The sequence below is a fragment of the Bactrocera tryoni genome, unplaced genomic scaffold, assembly GCF_016617805.1.
Source record: "Bactrocera tryoni isolate S06 unplaced genomic scaffold, CSIRO_BtryS06_freeze2 scaffold_25, whole genome shotgun sequence".
In the NCBI taxonomy this organism is placed as follows: Eukaryota; Metazoa; Arthropoda; class Insecta; order Diptera; family Tephritidae; genus Bactrocera; species Bactrocera tryoni.
The window spans coordinates 17,790,737-17,811,144 of NW_024395977.1; the positions used below are offsets into that span (position 1 = coordinate 17,790,737).

Genomic DNA, 20,408 nt, shown 5'->3' on the forward strand with positions numbered 1-20,408 from the left:
CACCACTCTGCAGTTGTGTAGTCGTGTAGCTGTTAAAATAACACTGCCCATAAGAACGTGTGTATTTTAATATTTGACAGATGTAGTTTGCAGTCTGTCGCGCTCTATGTGTTCACCACTTGAGAGCTCGTTAGAGAGATCAATTCGCTTTTTGTAAGCGATCCTGCTTGTTTTTGTTTGCCAAAGAACAAGAGGTATTGTCGGATAGATGCCAATGTGAAATTTAAAAGGATGTGTATGTTCGTATGTTTGTGCTAATGTACATATGTGAGCAAAGTGTATGATGTAATGTTTTGTGCAATCCTGCTTGTTTTTATTTGACAAAGAACAAGGGGTATTGCTGAATATTTGCCAATGTGGACTTTGGATAGAAGTATAGTTACATACAATTGTATACTTATGTACCAATATCTATTTGTGTTTATTTTTTTTTTGGTATTAATAAGTATTTTTTATTACTAAAATAATAAGTGTTACTTTACCGGAATATTTTTATTATTTAAGGAATAATTCGATCAGATTTTTATGAAAATTATTTAAAATTTAACATATAGTACCCAGTGCAGGGTATAAATTCGAAGGTGAACTCTGAAAGGTAAACCACTATGCACTATTATACGTATGTATATTAGGGTGGGCCATTTTGAGACAACCTTTTTTTTCAACTGAAAAACAGGCTCAAAACTTTCGAAATGTGTAAAAAAAATGTCACTCAAAAGATGAGCTCTTAATATTAATATTAAGAGGTGCCTGTTTCAAATTTTCTGTTTTCCATATAAATTACATGGAAAAAAAATCGCTTTTTTTGTGGTGGTTATTATATGTGCACGCGATGGCTGCCAGTAGGGATGGTAAACTCGATTCCGATTCTACTCGAAAATCGAGTTCTCTCGTAAAATAGTCGATATTTCAGAATCGATCTTCAGTAGTCGAAGTCGATTAAGAATCGATTCTTGACATTCGAAAAATCGATCATTTTACGAGAAAACTCGATTTTCGAGTAGAATCGGAATCGAGTTTACCATCCCTACTGGCAGCCATCGCGTGCATATAAGTTACGCAATCACTTTCGTGAGAGCGAAAAAAAATACAATTTTAGTTTTAGGCGGACAGCGATTCCGCGTTTATTGAGTTTAAATTAACAACTGCCCAACTGATCTAGTTTACAAGTACTTATATTTATATTAAAGCTAGGGCTATGCACTTAATTATTTGCATCACCAGTTTATTGTACTGAGCAGACTGCTGCAATAGCAATATTGTTTCAGCTTGCGCTTTGCGCAAGCTATTCTTTGGAAAGTTAATATTTCTGCAATAATGCAATATTATTGATTTCCGTTGCATAAAAATTGGCACAACCAATATTGCAATTAATTCCGGGAATTTGAATGTTAACTATTCTTAAGACATGTGCCGGAAGTTGGCTGTGGGGTTACTAACATCTTTGGTGTTAACTCTTTCCCTCTTAAATCGATTGTCCCCAATCGGTGTTTTTGTAAAATATTCTAAGATATTGCGACTTGTAAAAATGGACCGTTTTTTAAATTTGAAACGTCTTCAGTTTTTCCTTGCGATACTGGTGATACATATAGCTTGTGCTTGTGCTTAATTATGAATACCAAAATGAATACCACTAGTACTAGATATAATAAATACTAGTGCGACATCAGTGCTTAGACTAATTATATGCGTTTTATAGTTTTCTATTCACTAAGAGTTTAATGTGATCATCTTGATTTCAATTGTTTTAAGTACAAAGATTTCAACTTTAGATTTGGAAAAGATGTATTTTGGTATTTAATTTTTGTTATCATATTTGGCAAAATAAATTGATCGAATGCTTTCATTTTTACATTAGAAAAGGTTTTATTCATTACTCTAATTTCACAGTTCTCAAATGTAATAAGAAAATTTCCTTTAATTTTTATTTTCATTTTATTACAATTGTGTACAATTTCAGAATAGAAATTCTTAAATATTAGTATACCAGGTAAAATTTCTTTTACAACGGTTTCTTCAAAGGTTTGCATATCGCAGTATGCTTCTTCGAAGTTTAGTATATTCTTTAAACAATCATCTACAATTTTTTTCACATTTTGTTTCAGATTTTCCTTTACATTTACATTAAAAATATTGTTCATATTATCCACTAGTATTTCATAATTTTTCAATATGATTGTTTTATTTTTGGCATTAGGGATAGGCTCGAACAGGATTTTGGATAGGATATCTCGTGAATAGTTAGGAATTTTAAGGATTATGATAATATTCTGTTCTTTGTACGGCGACGGAAACTTTGATGTTAGAGTAGCTGTCAAAGTCATTAATCAAGTTGAGTTCTGTCTCTGTTAAAATATCGGTGGGAATTATTCCGAGTTTGCTTGAAAATATTATTTGATGATGTCGTCAATGTGGTCACGTAAAAGGGAAATGTCATTGTTAACTTGGTAAATTTGTTGCATAAATTCAATTTCGTCTTCTACTGTCATTATTTTGTTTTGGATAAAGTTCTTGAATTTGTTCAAATAGTCACTTATTACAATCTGTTTGTTATTTATGTGATTAGTAATGTTTTGTATTTGGGATGATAGTAAATTATTTACGAATGTCAGATTATGGATTCTATCCGTCAAGATTTTTCCGTTGTTTGAGAGGTATTCTAAAGAGTTTTTTATTTTGGTTTCGTCGTCACTGTCCATAGTACCTGCTACTACTTTAAGTCCTTTTCCTAATACATTTATTAAGCCTCTTTTATGTCTAAAGTGTGGGTTAAGATTCTCAATCTTCTTTTCTAATAATAAAAATTCTTATTGACTGTGTCCAGTAAGTGCTTGCTTTCTATTCTATTGGCGGTTAGTCCTTGTATGTTGTGTAGGATTAGTGTCACTGTGTCCTCGTACGCAGTTATATTAACAATATGAAGAATTTTGCTATAGTGATCGATTACTTTTATTTCCTCCGTCTTGATGGGAATATATCCGTTATTATTTGTCAAGTCTTGTATGTCGATTTGTTGTGCTACGGTGGTGAGAATCGTCATTATTATGACCAAAAGTCTTATTGCTGTGCTCATTTTTCTAGGGAAAGAAAAGAAAAATTAAGCTCTTATGATAACCTAATATTATTTTTATGAATTATTCTCTCCTGACTTTGTTTTGACTGTAGTGTTATAATTTTGTACTACGATTTCTTTCTTGTATCTAGCTGATAATTTATTTCCTAATCTACGATTTATCTTTACGAAAATCTCATCGCCTTCCGAATATTGTTTCGGTGTCAATCTGTTTTTATTATGGAAAGAAAGGTCGGCGGTTTGTTTGTCTTTTAGTTTTTTAATTATTTCTTGCCTATCAATATCTAGCAGTTTGGGATCGCTACTAACGCGTCTTCCGAAAAATATTTCTATCGGTTTCCTTCCAGTGGTAGAGTGTATGGAATTATTATATTCTTTTACCGATTTTTCTAAAAGTTCATAAAATGTTCGATGCGTTTTTTCGACCTGAAGGCAACGCATTATTTCTTGAAGGGTTGAGTGAAACCGCTCTACCTGTCCATTTGAACAACTCGTATATGGGGGTGTTCGATGTATTTCAATACCAAACTCATTTTCAATCATAAAATTTAGTGTCTCTGAGTTAAAGGATTTTTCGTTGTCCATTACTATTGTTTCCGGTACTAAAGTGAAAAGAATATCCTCATTGGTTGTCTGATATCTTCTGCTGCTCTAGACCGAATGGGTTTTGCTACTGCATATTTCGAAAATTTGTCTACAGCAGTTAAAATTAGTTCTTTACCGACCAAGAATATGTCTATGTGGACTATTTGTCCTGAAATTTTGGGATGGGGCGTATTTTGTAGTTGGGGTTTGGGTGGGTGTCGTTCGTATTTGTTCTCTTTACAAGTGGCGCATAATTTAATAATTTTCTTGATTTTATTTGCCATTCCGGGAAAGTAGTATTTTTCCAAAATCTGTGTCCTATTCTCTTTGCTGTTTCTATGAGCTCTGTTATGTGTTCTAATTATGAGTTCCTCCTGTTCTTGTTCACTAGTTACATCTTCGACTTCTGCTTGAGTGAATCTAATGCGATACTTACTAAAGTGCAAGGGGTATAGTTCCTGTATTTTCCCCATTGTGGATTCTTCTGTTTTAATACAATTTATTACCGAAGGGTTGAGGTATCTTTTAAGGATTGAAATCAGATTTGCTTGAGAATATTCTGGTTCCGTTATTATATGGCGATGATACGTTGGGAATACTATTTTAAATTGGTAAGTAGAGGTTTCTGCATCTCTTTAAGAAGATTTGATTTTTGAAAGCGTTAATAGGGCTTCGATACTATATATTAAATTATGGAATGAGCTATCATCCGAATTTGTTGCTATAGACAAAGTGTTAATGTGCACCTCATTTGGTGGAATCCTCGATAATGCGTCCGCCACTACGTTTTGATTGCCCGGTTTGTAAAAAAGTTCATATGAGTATTCCTCCCAAGTGGCTTTCCACCTCTTCATTTTTGAATTATTATTTTTATTGCTCAGCGCATATGTTAGCGGCTGGTGATCAGTAAAGATTTGGACCTTGGCAGATCCATACAAATAGTTTCTGGATGAATTTAAAGCCCAAATTATGGCTAGCATTTCCTTTTCGTTGGCTGCATAGTGCTCTTCGGCTTTATTTAATGTCCTTGAGATAAATGCCAGGGGCTTCTGAATCTTGGGATAGAACAGCTCCAATAGCGAAATTGGAAGCATCTGTTACCAGCTCAAATTTTTTATTGTAATCGGGGTATGCGAGTACAACATCCTTTGAAGTAAGTGAGCGCTTGATATTATTAAAGGCTTGTATCGCTTCTTTGCTCAAATTTATTTTTTACTATGAGGATTTGTTTTTTGAAATTCTACCCTCTTCCCTCTCTGCAAAGGGTTGTTAGGTTTCGCTAATTTCGCATAATCCTTGATAAACTTTCGGTAGTATCCTGACATACCGAGGAAACTACGAAGATCTTTCAAAGTTGTGGGCTGTGGGAATTTGTCAATTGCCGCAACTTTTGCAGGATTGGTTTTTACTCCATCCGGGGTGATAACGTAGCCAAGAAATTCTGCTTCTTTTTTAAAAAATTACACTTGTCCAACTGGACCTTCATGTTGGCTTCTTCCAAGGTTTTAAATATTATTTTTATGTGATTAAAGTGTTCTTCTTGGGTTTTACTAAAAATGATGATGTCGTCGATATAGACATAACAACATTTTCCAATGTGTTCTCGGAGTATATTATCCAGCGCTCGTTGGAAGATAGATGGGGCGTTTTTTAAGCCAAATGGTAACCATGTAAACTCATATTTGCCATTGTTAATAGAGAATGCAGTTTTCTCTATATCAGATTTTTTTAGTGGAATCTGGTGAAAACCACTTTTTAAGTCGAGAACAGTAAAGAAATTGCTGTTTCCCAGTTGAGATATAACTTCTGATATCTCAGGTATTGGATATCTGTCCGCGGTTGTGACAGCATTTAGTTTCCTAAAATGTATGACCATGCGGTACTGTTTGTTTCCCGCTGAATCTGCTTTCTTAGGTACAATCCACACAGGGGAGTTGTACGGTGACCTAGAGGGTCTTATAATACCATCCTTTAAAAGTTTTTCTACTTGCGATTCTACCTCACTTTTTAATGATGCTGGATGGGGATAGAATCTCGTGTAAACAGGAGAGTCATTGATAGTCCGGATTTGTCCAACGACTTTAGTCGTATAAGTAAGTTTCTCGTCGGGCCTCGGAGAAGAGCTTGGGATGTGTATTCACGATTTTTCTCATAACATCTCTCTGTTTAGGAGACAAATTTTCTTCTTTTATGTTAATAACGTTGACACTTTGCGAAGGAAGCTGTTTAAGTCATACAACAGTAAAATCGTTTCTTAATACCATATAATTTTTGTCGGTGTGTATTATTGCTTTTAGTGCTCTAAGCGTATCGTTCTCTAAAATACCATCAAATGTTTTCAATGAAGGCATTAGATAAAATCTTATTTTATCCTCGATTTTGAAAAGTTTCACGTATGTATGCTCGCTGATTTTTATATCACCAATAATAGATCTAGCATAGAAGGGACTCTCGTTTTCTATGCGTTTTTTTTACTAAGTCGGGCTTAACATAATTTTTAGAAGATCCTGTATCGACTAAAAACTTCAGAATGTTACCGCTCTCCGTCTTCACTTCGAAATAAGGGAGCGAAGAGCTACTCATGCTAAAAAATGGATGTCACTTGGTTCCCCGTATTGAACACTTCCATCTTCGCTTTGCTCGACCGCCGTTGTATCTATGTGGAAAGTCCTCTGATTTTTGTTTGGCTGATAATTAGTGACCGATGGCGGTCTCTTGCCTTGGAGTTGGTTCCGATGTGACCTATTCATATAATTAATTCTACGCGAGTGTATACTCTGGTCAACTTCCATAGGCTCTGGCCTTGGTTGAGGCTTAGGTGGCCTGGGGGGAGCGTTTATATTTGGGATTTGTACAGGCGGTTGTTGCCTGTCCAATTAGTATATTTGTGGCATATGTGCCAATTGAGGGTAAAACTCTTGCCTTTGAGCTTGTATTGGGTACCTTCTTGAAAAGGTTTGATTATTTTGGTACGTTCTTTTTAAGGTATGCGCATGAGTCGTGCGGAAATTTTGGTTGTCCAACTTAAGACATAGGTGAAGGGCCTGGGGCAGGTCAACAGGTTCCCTTATTCCTAGCAGCCTTGGGAGGTCGCCATTCAGCCCTCTTATGAAGGTATCTAATGCTCTGTCCCTGTAGGATTGTGTCATCATCCTGCAAGGATTCATTACTCATTTCTGAGACAACCTACTTTATCTAAAATTAAGGACAGATGTTTGTAAACTAGCTGGTAAAATTCTGCGACTGTATTTCGTCCCTGTATAAGAGTGGTCATTTGGTATTCTAGTGTGAACAGGTCGCGTTTGTCGGCGTAATGCATGGAAAGACATTTTGTTATAGCAGACCAGTCGAGAGGCGTGTTATAAGATTCTAGCGCCATGTCTGCGTTGCCCACTATTTTATTCCTAACCACGCTAAGAATACCGTAATACTTTGGGGTTCCTCTTAGGGGTTCGTATATTTTTAGGATCCGATCTACGCTTTTCCTCCATGAATTAAATTCGCCTGCGTGACCGGAAAATTCTTTCAAACATTTAACGACGTCGGGTATCCTATTCTAAGTCTATTAAATTTGTCCTGTGGGTTTCTTCTATAGTTTGGTCAGTTGCTAAAGACAAACTAGCATTTGGGTTAAGAGCTGACTGTACTATTTGTGGTCCTTGTTGCCTAAAAATGTCTGTTGCTATGTTTCCTATGAGAGTCGTTAAGTCGTCAATGCTCAATTGAGCGTTTCGTGCCGCCTGAGGAGTAGGTGTTGCATTATTTTGGAGAATTGAGGGGCGAACAAGATTGTCTGGATTTGCCATCTTATAATTGTTAATATAATATTGTTACTTTAAAATTTTTCTTACTTTAATATTGATCCTGCTTCCTGGATGCTGATGTTCTCAGGGCTGGTGTCCTCTTTGAGATGTTGATTGATGGAATTCTTGGTATAGATATAACGGTTGTAGTCGCTGGGGATAGTACAATTGTTGGTTATAGGTGATTTTAGTACTTTTTATTGTACTAATTTTTTCTCAACTGTTTCCCTTAGGAGTTTGATTTTGAAGCCTTTTTTAGCTTTAAATGGTTTGTTTTAGAATGTATTTTAATTGTTTATATTGTTACTTTGCTTGTCGCTTTTCAGGCTTTTTTTTTTTTTTTTTTTTTTTTTTTATGGTGACGATAAATTTAATTAGTTATCTTCGTTATTTTAACTATCAGTTTTAATTTTTTTTTTTTCCTAGAGTGTAGGCTGGTACATAATACCACCTTTTTGCCGAAGCTACTAAGGGGCCTTCACAACTGCGGTTTTTTGCTTCTTCAGTTTTGGGTAATTTGCTGCAGGGTGGCACTAGCACACTGTCACTAGTTTATCACTTAAAGGTCACAGCACAAAGTTAACGTTTTTACTGTATTTCACTTGATTTTACCACAGATTTTGCCACTCGCGCACTACCGGTACTTTTAGGTATACGACGTTCTATGCTTTACGCGTTATAAAAAAAATTTTTTTTTTTTTTTGATTTCACGCTTTACGCGGTACAAAAAATTTTTTTTTTTGATTTCACGCTTTACGCGGTATATTATACAAAACTTTACGTTTTGTATTTAGCTCGGGCGCCAGTTACGCAATCACTTTCGTGAGAGCGAAAAAAAATACAATTTTAGTTTTAGGCGGACAGCGATTCCGCGTTTATTGAGTTTAAATTAACAACTGCCCAACTGATCTAGTTTACAAGTACTTATATTTATATTAAAGCTAGGGCTATGCACTTAATATTTATTTGCATCACCAGTTTATTGTACTGAGCAGACTGCTGCAATAGCAATATTGTTTCAGCTTGCGCTTTGCGCAAGCTATTCTTTGGAAAGTTAATATTTCTGCAATAATGCAATATTATTGATTTCCGTTGCATAAAAATTGGCACAACCAATATTGCAATTAATTCCGGGAATTTGAATGTTAACTATTCTTAAGACATGTGCCGGAAGTTGGTTGTGGGGTTACTAACATCTTTGGTGTTAACTTATATAATAACCTCCGCATAATAACCGTTTTGTTCCTCTTTCTGTGCTCCAGCTGGCTTCTTCCTTCTGCTGTTGTTTTGTTTGTGTGTACATATATTTGTTTGAAGTGTTCGCGACCGTTTGTTTCGTTCTTGTGTTTTTTCGTTGTTTTAATGTTTATGCGTTTTTCGCGCCGGATTTATGTTTTCTTTTAGGTTTCGCGCGTTCGTTTATTCATTTTTAGTTTGCTTTTAGGTTTCGCGCCCGAATAGTGTTTGTTTTTGATTTATGTTTTGTATTTTTAGTTTGACGATTTCACTCTCGGTTTTGTGTTGTTTTTAGTTTCTGTACACTGGTATATAATTTTAAGTTTTGGTTGACACGCACTTTCAATATATGTACATATGTTAATGTTTTTTTTTATTTAATTAGGAATTTTATCCAAATTTGCGCAAATATGAATTTGTTTTTGATAATTGTTTGTACATATATGTATATATTTCACTGCACACTTTTTCCTCTGCTGTTTTTTTTTGTCACCACACCTTTTGTTGTGATATGTATATATGTATATGCATATGTGCATTTAGATTTATGTACCACTGCGTTATAATATATTTATGTATAGATACTTGCTTTATCTTTGGTGCCACTGCATTTTTTTTTTTTGGGTTTGTTCACCGCACAATTCCTTAGTTTTAATTTTGTGTCACAGCACTTTGTAGTAAAAACAATGAAATATTATTTTTCTTAATAATTTTGATTTGTTCTTATGTAGATAAATCCGAAGGTGCCTATCGGTAATTTTCGAAGGACCATGAGTATTTTGATAATAATACTAACCACTTTCGCACTTAAATTCAGATGCTCACACGTTTTAAATGTATAGGTATGGTGAGTTGTGTTGGTGTCATCAGCTGTGGTGAATTAAGCTGTCTTATTAGGGTGCGCCAGTTTACCCGGGTAGAGTGGGTGGATGCTTAACTCATTTAAACAGTGGCTTTAGCTCACCATGCAGTGTAAGCTAGTGCATATATGCAAGAAATATGTAAGTAAAGCGAGATTTCTCTGAAATAATGATGGCATGTCGTTCGTTGTAACTAAGGCTGGAGTTCGCTAATCTTCCATTTGACCTTATTAATCCCTTAGAGTCCACTAATGGATTTAAGACGAGAAGTGAGCTTCCTTTTTCGAGAGGTCGCTTTTCAAGCAACTTTGATTTCTCTTTGCTGAAATAGCGAGTTTGTGTATATAATATTAGATTGACCTTGGCATGTTGCAAGTCGGAATGCGTTAGTTGTACGCAACGACCATTTGGTGCTCCTTTCATTTTTTGTTTAAGTCTTTGAATGAATTGGTTCATATAAGCAACTATCCTGCTCTAGGAAATGATGAAAATCTGTAGAGAATATCATCCTCTTCTGGAGTGATATGAAAATTTTCTATTTTCCGACTTTCGGGAGGTAGACTTTGGCCAGAATTCTGATGATTCTGGTCATATAAGCGACTACCCTGCTTTAGGAAATGATGAAAATCTGTGGAGAATATCATCCTCTTCTGGAGTGATATGAAAATTTTCTAATTTCCGACTTTCGGGAGGTAGACTTTGGCCAGAATTCTGGTGATTCTGTTAGCCATGTGGGACCGTTCAATCCGCTGGGTAATATGCACTTGCAACGTGTTGCCTAATTGCTGGGTCAACTAAGTCTACGATTTGAGATAGATTTTATGATCGTTTAATTTGAGATGGGTTTGAACTATTGAAATTAATTTTGCTAACAGAAGAGCACCATTCAGTTCAAGCCGTGGCAAACTGAGTGTCTTCAAAGGTGCTACTTTGGCATTGGCTACCAAGAGTTATGAAGATATTTTGATATTGTACTAAGTGCGCACGTAAACTGTTGCGCAATAAGCCTTTTCAGAGGCATCACAGAAATCGTGTAATTCTGCGTTAATGTTAGGGGTGAAATTTACCCATCGAGGGACTTGAATTTCAGATATAATATGTAAGTTGTTAGCAAATTGAACCCATTTCTCAAAACGTAAAGGTTTTACCTGTTTATCTCGTTCAGTGCCATCTTGCCACAATTCTTAAAAGAATTTTAGCTTGAATCATTATTGGCGAAAGCCATCCTGCGGGTTCGAAAAGTTTTGTCACCGAGGAAGTATTTGGCGTTTTGTAATGGCGGACATAGCAGATATTGACTCAATTGTATATGAGAATTGATCTGTTATCGCATTCCATTGAATCCCTAAAGTTTTGGTGGTACTAGCTTTTTCAAATTTAAGGAAGTCTGTATCTAATAAGTCTTCCTTTTGAATGTCTATTAATTTCAGGGTGATTTGATGCAATCTTCTTTAGGGGGAAACCTGCTGAATTTAATGCTTCGATCACTTGCGATAGTGATTCGCACTATTCTATGATAGAGGTGTTTCTAATGATGGAGATGTTTTTGGCTTAACTTCTCTTGATTTGTCAGATTGCATTAATTTGAATAGAGTTTGAAGCTTTTAGCTTAAAGTTTTGTAATTTTGATAATTGATACAAAATTAATATTGCTAAAGCAATGTAGTTAAATAGAAAGAGTATAGATTATAAATTTTGTAAACAGAAGATTTGTTTTTGTAAAAAAAAATTATTTTTTGCAAAATATATTATGTGATAAAATTTTTCGATTCGCGAAAGTGTTTTTTCTTTTTGTTTATGTAAAATTTCGATAATCTTTTTTTTTTTAATGAGACTGAAAATTTTTAGAAGTGTATCAAAGTATCTTCAGTTCACTCGCGCTTATTTTGTATATTTGTATCTCCAACAAATCAAGAACGCGAAAGAAAAAATACAATACGTAAAATTGTTTGTATGTATCTATGTATTTATTATCATATGTTTGCATATGCATATGCTTTATATGCACCATATGACGTTTTCCTTTTTGTTTTGCTTTGCTCGTATCCCTTGTAGGTATGTAATTGTTATATAAGTATGTATATATCAGTGGCGGCGGGGGGTTTTTGATGTTAAAACACCCCCTAAACTTAGAGAAAACAAGTAAGGAAGGGCTAAGTTCGGGTGTCACCGAACATTTTATACTCTCGCATGATAAAGTGATAATCGAGATTTCATTATACGTCATTTACATATTTTTCAAATACCGTATTTTTGTAAAGTTTTATTCCGCTATCATCATTGGTTCCTAATGTACTATATATTATACAGAGAAGGCATCAGATGGAATTCAAAATAGCGTTATATTGAAAAAAGGCGTGGTTCTTAACCGATTTCACCCATATTTTGTACATGTCATCAGGGTGTTAAGAAAATATTATGTACCGAATTTCATTGAAATCGGTTAAGTAGTTCCCGAGATATGGTTTTTGGTCCATAAGAGGGCGACGCCACCCCCATTTTCAATTTTTAAAAAAAGCCTGGGTGTAGCTTCCTGCTGCCATTTCTTCCGTAAAATTTAGTGTTTCTGACGTTTTTTGTTAGTCATAACCTTTGGGGCGTGGTTATTATCCGATTTCTTCCATTTTTGAACTGTATATGGAAATGCCTGAAGGAAACGACTCTGTAGAGTTTAATTGACATAGCTACAGTAGTTTCCGAGATATGTACAAAAAACTTAGTAGGGGGCGGGGCCACGCCCACTTTTCTAAAAACATTACGTCCAAATATGTCCCTCCCTAATACGATTCTTTGTGTCAAATTTCACTTTAATATCTTTATTTATGGCTTAGTTATGACACTTTATAGGTTTTCGGTTTCCGCCATTTTGTGGGCGTGGCAGTGGGCCGATTTTGCCCATCTTCGAAATTAACCTTCTTATGAATCCAAGGAATACGTGTATCAAGTTTCATCATGATATCTCAATTTTTACTCAAGTTAAAGCTTGCACGGACGGACGGACGGACAGACGGACGGACAGACGGCCGGACGGACAGACAGACATCCGGATTTCAACTCTACTCGTCACCCTGATCACTTTGGTATATATAACCCTATATCTGACTCTTTTAGTTTTAGAACTTACAAACAACCGTTATGTGAACAAAACTATAATACTCTCCTTTGCAACTTTGTTGCGAGAGTATAAAAATATATGTTTTTTTTATATGGGTTTGGAATGAGGTTATTGATAAAAAAAATCGCGTCATATTATAAGCAATTATAATAAGTTACAAGATTTTTGTTGTTATTCATATAATTCGAACTTTCTCTACATTTGTACAAGCAGTATCGCTGAAGCTCAGTGATTAATTAAGGATTACACGGGATCTCACATTCCATGTTATATTTTCCTTGGTTTTTGAAAGAATTCTTCTAGTATTTCATCAACTGACTAATCAATATCCTTATGAATATTCATTGATGCTAGACCATTAAACCTATCTTGACCTGTCGTATTTCGTAAATCGGTTTTAATTCACTTTAAACTTGAAAAACTTCTTTTCGATGATGCTATTGAAACAGGCAATAACGCCAATATGCGTAAAATCTTGAAAACATTCCCAAAAGACGTTTTCTTCCCTGCTTTTAAAGCTTCGAGAGCATTCCGAAAATGCTTGCCTGAAGTTCGCTGTTTCCACATTTTCACCTCCGCAAGAAAGTTTTGTTCTGAACAGTTGATCACCCTTTCATAAAAAGAAAATATTTCTCGAGCTTTTTTAGCGTCAAATTCGTACTTTGGGAAAAATACATAAAAATTTTCTAACACTGATTTGTGGTCAAGAAAGCGGCTTTTCAAATGAGAAATGTAAGTATGTATCAAAAAAGGGATGCGATAAAATGTCTCAGCGTCGTTCGTTTTCAAATTGAAGCGATTCATTTGGCGACTACTGTAGCGTGGTACCTTTATTTCTGTACATAGTTCGGGGCATACTTCTTCAACGTTATTAAAAACCAAAAAAAGTTTTTTTCGGCATTTTGTCGCGTTTCTTCGAACTCTTTTAAAGCGTCGTCCGCTAATCTAATGGCTTCTGCGAGATCTTCATCAGGCGATTGTAATTGCCGGCTGACAGGTAGAACGACTGCATTTACGGATTGCATTATGAAGCAGGAAATTTGTAATTCTGCAGCAGAAATCGCAGCGACGAGCTGAGAGGCCGTAGTTGAAGTCTCCGGATCCTTCCAAGTTACGATTCTTTCTAATGATTTCATCACGAATGGATGCAATTCGATATATGTCTACACGGCTTCATGGCTTTCAGCCCATCTTGTTGGGCATACAGATTTGACAACGAAGCGCGCTGATTAAATTTGAATTTGAAATATTAAGGGAGAGCTGTTGTGGTATTTACACATATCTTGCTTCGTTCTACTTTAATCTCCCTACAATTGCTGTTATCAGTGGTTGGCAGCGTTATTTGATTTTTTTTTTCAACAAAAGGAATTGCACATGTTTTTGTGTGCTGAAAATGATTTACAAGCGTAAAACTAGATTAAAATTTGATCGTACGCTTAACGCTACTCTGCCACATAAAATAAACCTTTCAGACTTTATTTTCTGTTAAATGATATTTTTTACAAGTGTAGGGCAATGTTTTGCTCTTTGCGATTATTCAGTTCCATTTTTGTAAATTAATTAATTTTTGTGTCTTTGCAAATAGCAAATATGTTGCCGAGGGTCAATTTTGCAAATAATTCGCAGTATGTAATTACTATAAATTAGCACTTTACAGTGTCAGTAAACATCTTGTAAGAAAATCATGGTTTTCCTTATATGTGCTTTAAATGAAGAAGTTATTATACCCTGAACAGGGTATATTAAGTTTGTCACGAAGTTTGTAACACCCAGAAGGAATCGTCGGAGACCCTATAAAGTATCGGGTGATTTTTTTGAGGTTAGGATTTTCATGCATTAGTATTTGACAGATCACGTGGGATTTCAGACATGGTGTCAAAGAGAAAGATGCTCAGTATGCTTTGACATTTCATCATGAATAGACTTACTAACGAGCAACGCTTGCAAATCATTGAATTTTATTACCAAAATCAGTGTTCGGTCTCGAAATGTGTTTCGCGCTTTACGTCCGATTTATGGTCTACATAATCGACCAAGTGAGCAAACAATTAATGCGATTGTGACCAAGTTTCGCAAACTCAGTTTACTTTATTGGACATTAAACCAACCACACGAATGCGTACAGTACGTACAGAAGAGAATATTGCGTCTGTTTCTGAGAGTTGTGGCTGAAGACCTGTGCGAAATGTCGATTCGTCGCCGTTCGCAGCAATTGGGTTTGTGTTATTCGACCACATGGAAGATTTTACGCAAAGATCTTGGTGTAAAACCGTATAAAATACAGCTCGTGCAAGAACTGAAGCCGAACGATCTGCCACAACGTCGAATTTTCAGTGAATGGGCCCTAGAAAAGTTGGCAGAAAATCCGCTTTTTTATCGACAAATTTTGTTCAGCGAAATGGACCCGTAAGTTGGCCACCAAGATCATGCGATTTAACGCCTTTAGACTATTTTTTGTGGGGCTACGTCAAGTCTAAAGTCTACAGAAATAAGCCAGCAACTATTCCAGCTTTGGAAGACAACATTTCCGAAGAAATTCGGGCTATTCCGGCCGAAATGCTCGAAAAAGTTGCCCAAAATTGGACTTCCGAATGGACCACCTAAGACGCAGCCGCGGTCAACATTTAAATGAAATTATCTTCAAAAAGTAAATGTCATGAACCAATCTAACGTTTCAAATAAAGAACCGATGAGATTTTGCAAATTTTATGCGTTTTTTTTTTTAAAAAAGTTATCAAGCTCTTAAAAAATCACCCGATATATATATAAATGATCAGTATGTCGAGCTGAGTCGATTTAGCGATGTCCGTCTGTCTGTCCGTCTGTCCGTCTGTCTGTATATATACGAACTAGTCTCTCAGTTTTTAAGATATCGTTTTGAAATTTTGCAAATGTCATTTTCTCTTCAAGAAGCTGCTCATTTGTCGGAACGGCCGATATCGGGCCACTATAACATATAGCTGCCATACAAACTGAACGATCGGAATCAAGTTCTTGTAGGGAAAACTTTCACATTTGTCAAGATATATTCACGAAATTTGGTACAGATTATTTTCTAAAGCAACAATGTAATCTCCGAAGAAATTGATCAGATCGGTTAACTATAGCATATAGCTGCCATACAAACTGAACGATCGGAATCAAGTTCTTGTATGGACAACTTTCACATTTGACAAGATATATTCACGAAACTTCATATATGTTACTTTCTAAGGCAACAATGTAATCTCCGAAGAAATTGTTCAGATCGGTTAACTATAGCATATAGCTGCCATACAAACTGAACGATCGGAAACAAGTTCTTGTATGGAAAACTTTCACATTTGACAAGATATATTCACGAAATTTGGTATATGTTATTTTCTACGGCAACAATGTAATCTGCGAAGAAATTGTTCAGATCGGTTAACTATAGCATATAGCTGCCATACAAACTGAACGATCGGAATCAAGTTCTTGTATGGACAACTTTCACATTTGACAAGATATATTCACGAAACTTCATATATGTTACTTTCTAAGGCAACAATGTAATCTCTAAAAAACTTGTTTAGAACGGATTACTATAGCTATAGCTTCCATACAAACTGAACACATAGTTACTAACAGAAATGCACCTGTGAAGGGTATTTAGCTTCGGTGCAACCGAAGTTAACGTTTTTTCTTGTTTTTTCGTTGCAGTTAATTAGCATCGAATTAAAGTTGTATTTGTAAGTAACGTTTCATCTTTCATAATCTTCCATATTTTAGTCAAGTTGCTAAAAATATTAAATAACAAGTAAGGAAGGGCTAAGTTCGGGTGTCACCGAACATTTTATACTCTCGCATGATAAAGTGATAATCGAGGTTTCATTATACGTCATTTACATATTTTTCAAATACCGTATTTTTGTAAAGTTTTATTCCGCTATCATCATTGGTTCCTAATGTACTATACATATATTATACAGAGAAGGCATCAGATGGAATTCAAAATAGCGTTATATTGGAAGAAGGCGTGGTTGTGAACCGATTTCACCCATATTTCGTACATGTCATCAGGGTGTTAAGAAAATATTATTTACCGAATTTCATTGAAATCGGTTGAGTAGTTCCTGAGATATGGTTTTTGGTTCATAAGTGGGCGAGGCCACGCCCATTTTCAATTTAAAAAAAAAAGCTTGGGTGCAGCTTCCTTCTGCAATTTCTTCCGTAAAATTTAATGTTTCTGACGTTTTTTGTTAGTCCTTTAACGCACTTTTAGTGATTTTCAACATAACCTTTGTATGGGAGGTGGGCGTGGTTATTATCCGATTTCTTCCAAACGACTCTGTGGAGTTTGGTTGACATAGCTATAGTAGTTTCCGAGATACGTACAAAAAACTTAGTAGGGGGCGGGGCCACACCCACTTTTCCAAAAACATTACGTCCAAATATGTCCCTCCCTAATACGATTCTTTGTGTCAAATTTCACTTTAATATCTTTATTTATGGCTTAGTTATGACACTTTATAGGTTTTCGGTTTCCGCCATTTTGTGGGCGTGGCAGTTGGCCGATTTTGCCCATCTTCGAACTTAACCTTCTTATGGAACCAAGGAATACGTGTACCAAGTTTCATCATGATATCTCAATTTTTACTCAAGTTACAGCATGCACGGACGGACGGACGGACAGACAGACAGACATCCGGACTCTACTCGTCACCCTGATCACTTTGGTATATATAACCCTATATCTGACTCTTTTAGTTTTAGGACTTACAAACAACCGTTATGTGAACAAAAAGAATTAAAAAATTCATCTCGGCCAAAAAATGGAATTACCTCGTGAACATTTTCGTGCGATCATTTTTCACAACTTTCGACGTGGATTATCACGACAAGAGTGCAGCGATGAACTAAAATCTTTGTATGGCTATGAAGCACCATCCTATAGCACTGTGAAAAACTGGTACAACGAATTCAATCGTGGACGACGCTTATAAGATCGTCACAGGTGACGAATCATGGATCTATGCGTATGAGCCCGAAACAAAACAGCAATCGACCGTGTGGGTCTTTCAAGACGAGCCAAATCCAACAAAAGTTGTTCGTGGAAAAAGCACTTCGAAGCAAATGATCGCCTGTTTCTTCTGCAAAACTGGTCATGTGGCAGTCGCCACCACTTGAGCAACGTAGGACGGTCAATTCTGAGTGGTACACCACCATTTGTTTGCCTGAAGTCTTCGTAAAAATTCGAAAAACGAACAAGAGAAGACGAATCATTGTGCACCATGACAATGCGAGCTCTCACACATCGGCTCAAACCGTCTTTTGACGGGCCAAAACGTCGAATTGATGGGTCATCCGCCGTACAGCCCTGACTTGGCACCCAATGACTTCTTTTTATTCCCACAATCAAGAAAATAATGCGTGGTCAACGATTTTCGTCGCCAGAAGATGCTGTTGAAGCATTCAAAAACCATGTTTTGGAGGTGTCTCAATCGGAGTGGAAAAAGTGCTTCGAAAATTGGTTTGAGCGCATGCAGTATGTATAAATCTTGATGGAGAATATTTTGGAAAACAATAAAACCATTTTCGCTGATAAATATTCCTATTTTCATTATTAGGCCAGAAATATATATAGCAGCCCTCGTAATATGATTTTTCGCAACTCAACTATCCTTATACCCATTTTTGTGCACAAGAGAAAACGTGTCCTATAATAACTGAATTTTTGCGAGGGAATTGCTGTATTAAAAATACGTTGAGTAATAAAACTTTTCGTAAAACAACCCCCAAAAAAAAAGTTGTATGTACATATGTCACGCGGGAGATGCATATGTTTACCGGCACATTGGCACATACATAAATGTATTGCCTTTTTTCTCTCTTTTTATTCTCTTATTATTTTTTTATTAGTTTTTTTTTGTATTACCTACCTTTGCTTGAATGATATAAGCGATCTAGCTTGTTGCTTTATAGCCCAAGGGGTATCGCTGGAAATTTGCAAGCAACGAGTACTTGTCTTTTGTAAATTGTTTTTGTAATGGTTTTTGGTCGTGTGTTTGGAGACACGAATTGAACATCCAAGCAGGTAGTTTAATCTACATATATATATAAAAGAAAGTGACGTTAGTTACTACGCTTATAACTGGAGAATGCCTGGATCGATTTCGGTGATTACCACCAATTCGGACAGGTCTCCGCCCAAACAAGGAGAATACTTAAGAAAATTCTGGAAAATTTTCCGAAAAAAAAATTTTCAAATACGATTTTAAAAAGGAAATAAAAACGAACATGATTTTAAATGCTGGCGCATAACTCAAAAACGCCTGGACCAATTTTGCCAATTCTTTTTTTTTAAATGTTCGTTGAGGCTCAAGGATAGTTTTTATGGCGAAAAAAATTCGAATAATTGCCGGAAAACCCCTAAAAAGATCTTTTTTCTTTTTCCCATACTAACGAATGAATGCTGTTAGTAACGCTAATGCTCGAGAACAGCTGAACCAATCTTAATGAAATTTTCAGAGGTAGTTCGCTGTGGATCGAGGAAAGTTTACAAATAAAAAAACCGTATGCTTTTCGTGAGGAAAGGTCGGAAAGTTGGACAATTCCAAAAAATAACTTTTTTTCATACAAACATTTTTTTTTCAACTTTTTTCCTTTTGTTTTTCAATTGTCAAATTTGTCGTTTGCTTTCTTTATTCCGGTTATTCAAAAAAAAATTATTGAAATTTATTCCGTGAAAACGTTATGTGTGTTTCACACAAAGTGCTCAATTACAGATTGAAATTTGTTACGATGCCATGAAGAGGTCGCGTCCGGTTTGGCATCAACATAAGTATGTATATTGACAGTCCATGGCACATGACCGAGTATTGCCAGGATGCGATGACATACAAATGAAATTATGGATCGCAGGCAATCAGCAAGCGATCGTCACGATGTCAAAGGACAACTTTTCAAACAACAGTTGCGATGTTTTGTAAACTTTATCTTAAAGCAACGTATATGTGGTGCTGTTAGATGCTAGATTACTCTGTTGAGTGGCAAAAGAGGTTTGCCGCACGCACATATTCTTCTTTGGATGGTGGTTACACCAAATCAAATTGATGAAATCATTTCTGCGGAAATTCCTGATCCAGAGATAGAAATAGAATTATACGACCCCAATATGGTTCATGTACCTTACGGACATCACAATACCACTTCGGTTTGTATGTCTGACAATAAATGTACGAAACACTATCCAGGTGCTTTTCTTTCGGAAACACAAACTAGAAATAATGGATATCCAATGAATCAGCGTCGCTCAACAGATGACAATGCAGAACATTTAGCACTCAATTTAGAGGCGTGAATATCGAAATTAACAACACATCGAAGTCGACAACATATGGATCGTACCATATTCGCCACTGTTGTCTAATTCACATTCAAAAGTCATGTCAATGTTGCGTATTGCAGTTTGGTGTAATCGATAAAATACGTGTGTAAATACGTCACCAAAAGAAGCAACATGTCGGTTACTGATCTTGAACGATACGGTCGATACTTGAACTGCAATAAAGCGCTTTGTGTGATATTTACATACTTTTGCGATTCATGAACGTTTTCCGACTGTTGTGCGTCTCGCAGTTAATTTGGAGAATGGCCAAATAGTCTATTTCAACACAGAGAATACAGTACAGACAGAGAAAACACCCCCAGCAACAAAATTAACATTTACGAGATTTTCTCAACTTTCATCAGTATACATACAATTACAATTACAA

At 35.8% G+C, this 20,408-nt stretch overlaps 1 protein-coding gene across 1 annotated transcript in view; it reads left to right on the top strand.

The window, feature by feature from the left end:
* LOC120780350 (acetylcholine receptor subunit alpha-like) overlaps positions 1–20,408 on the top strand; it is a 70,312-nt gene that overhangs the window by 29,489 nt on the left and 20,415 nt on the right. The window lies entirely within an intron of this gene.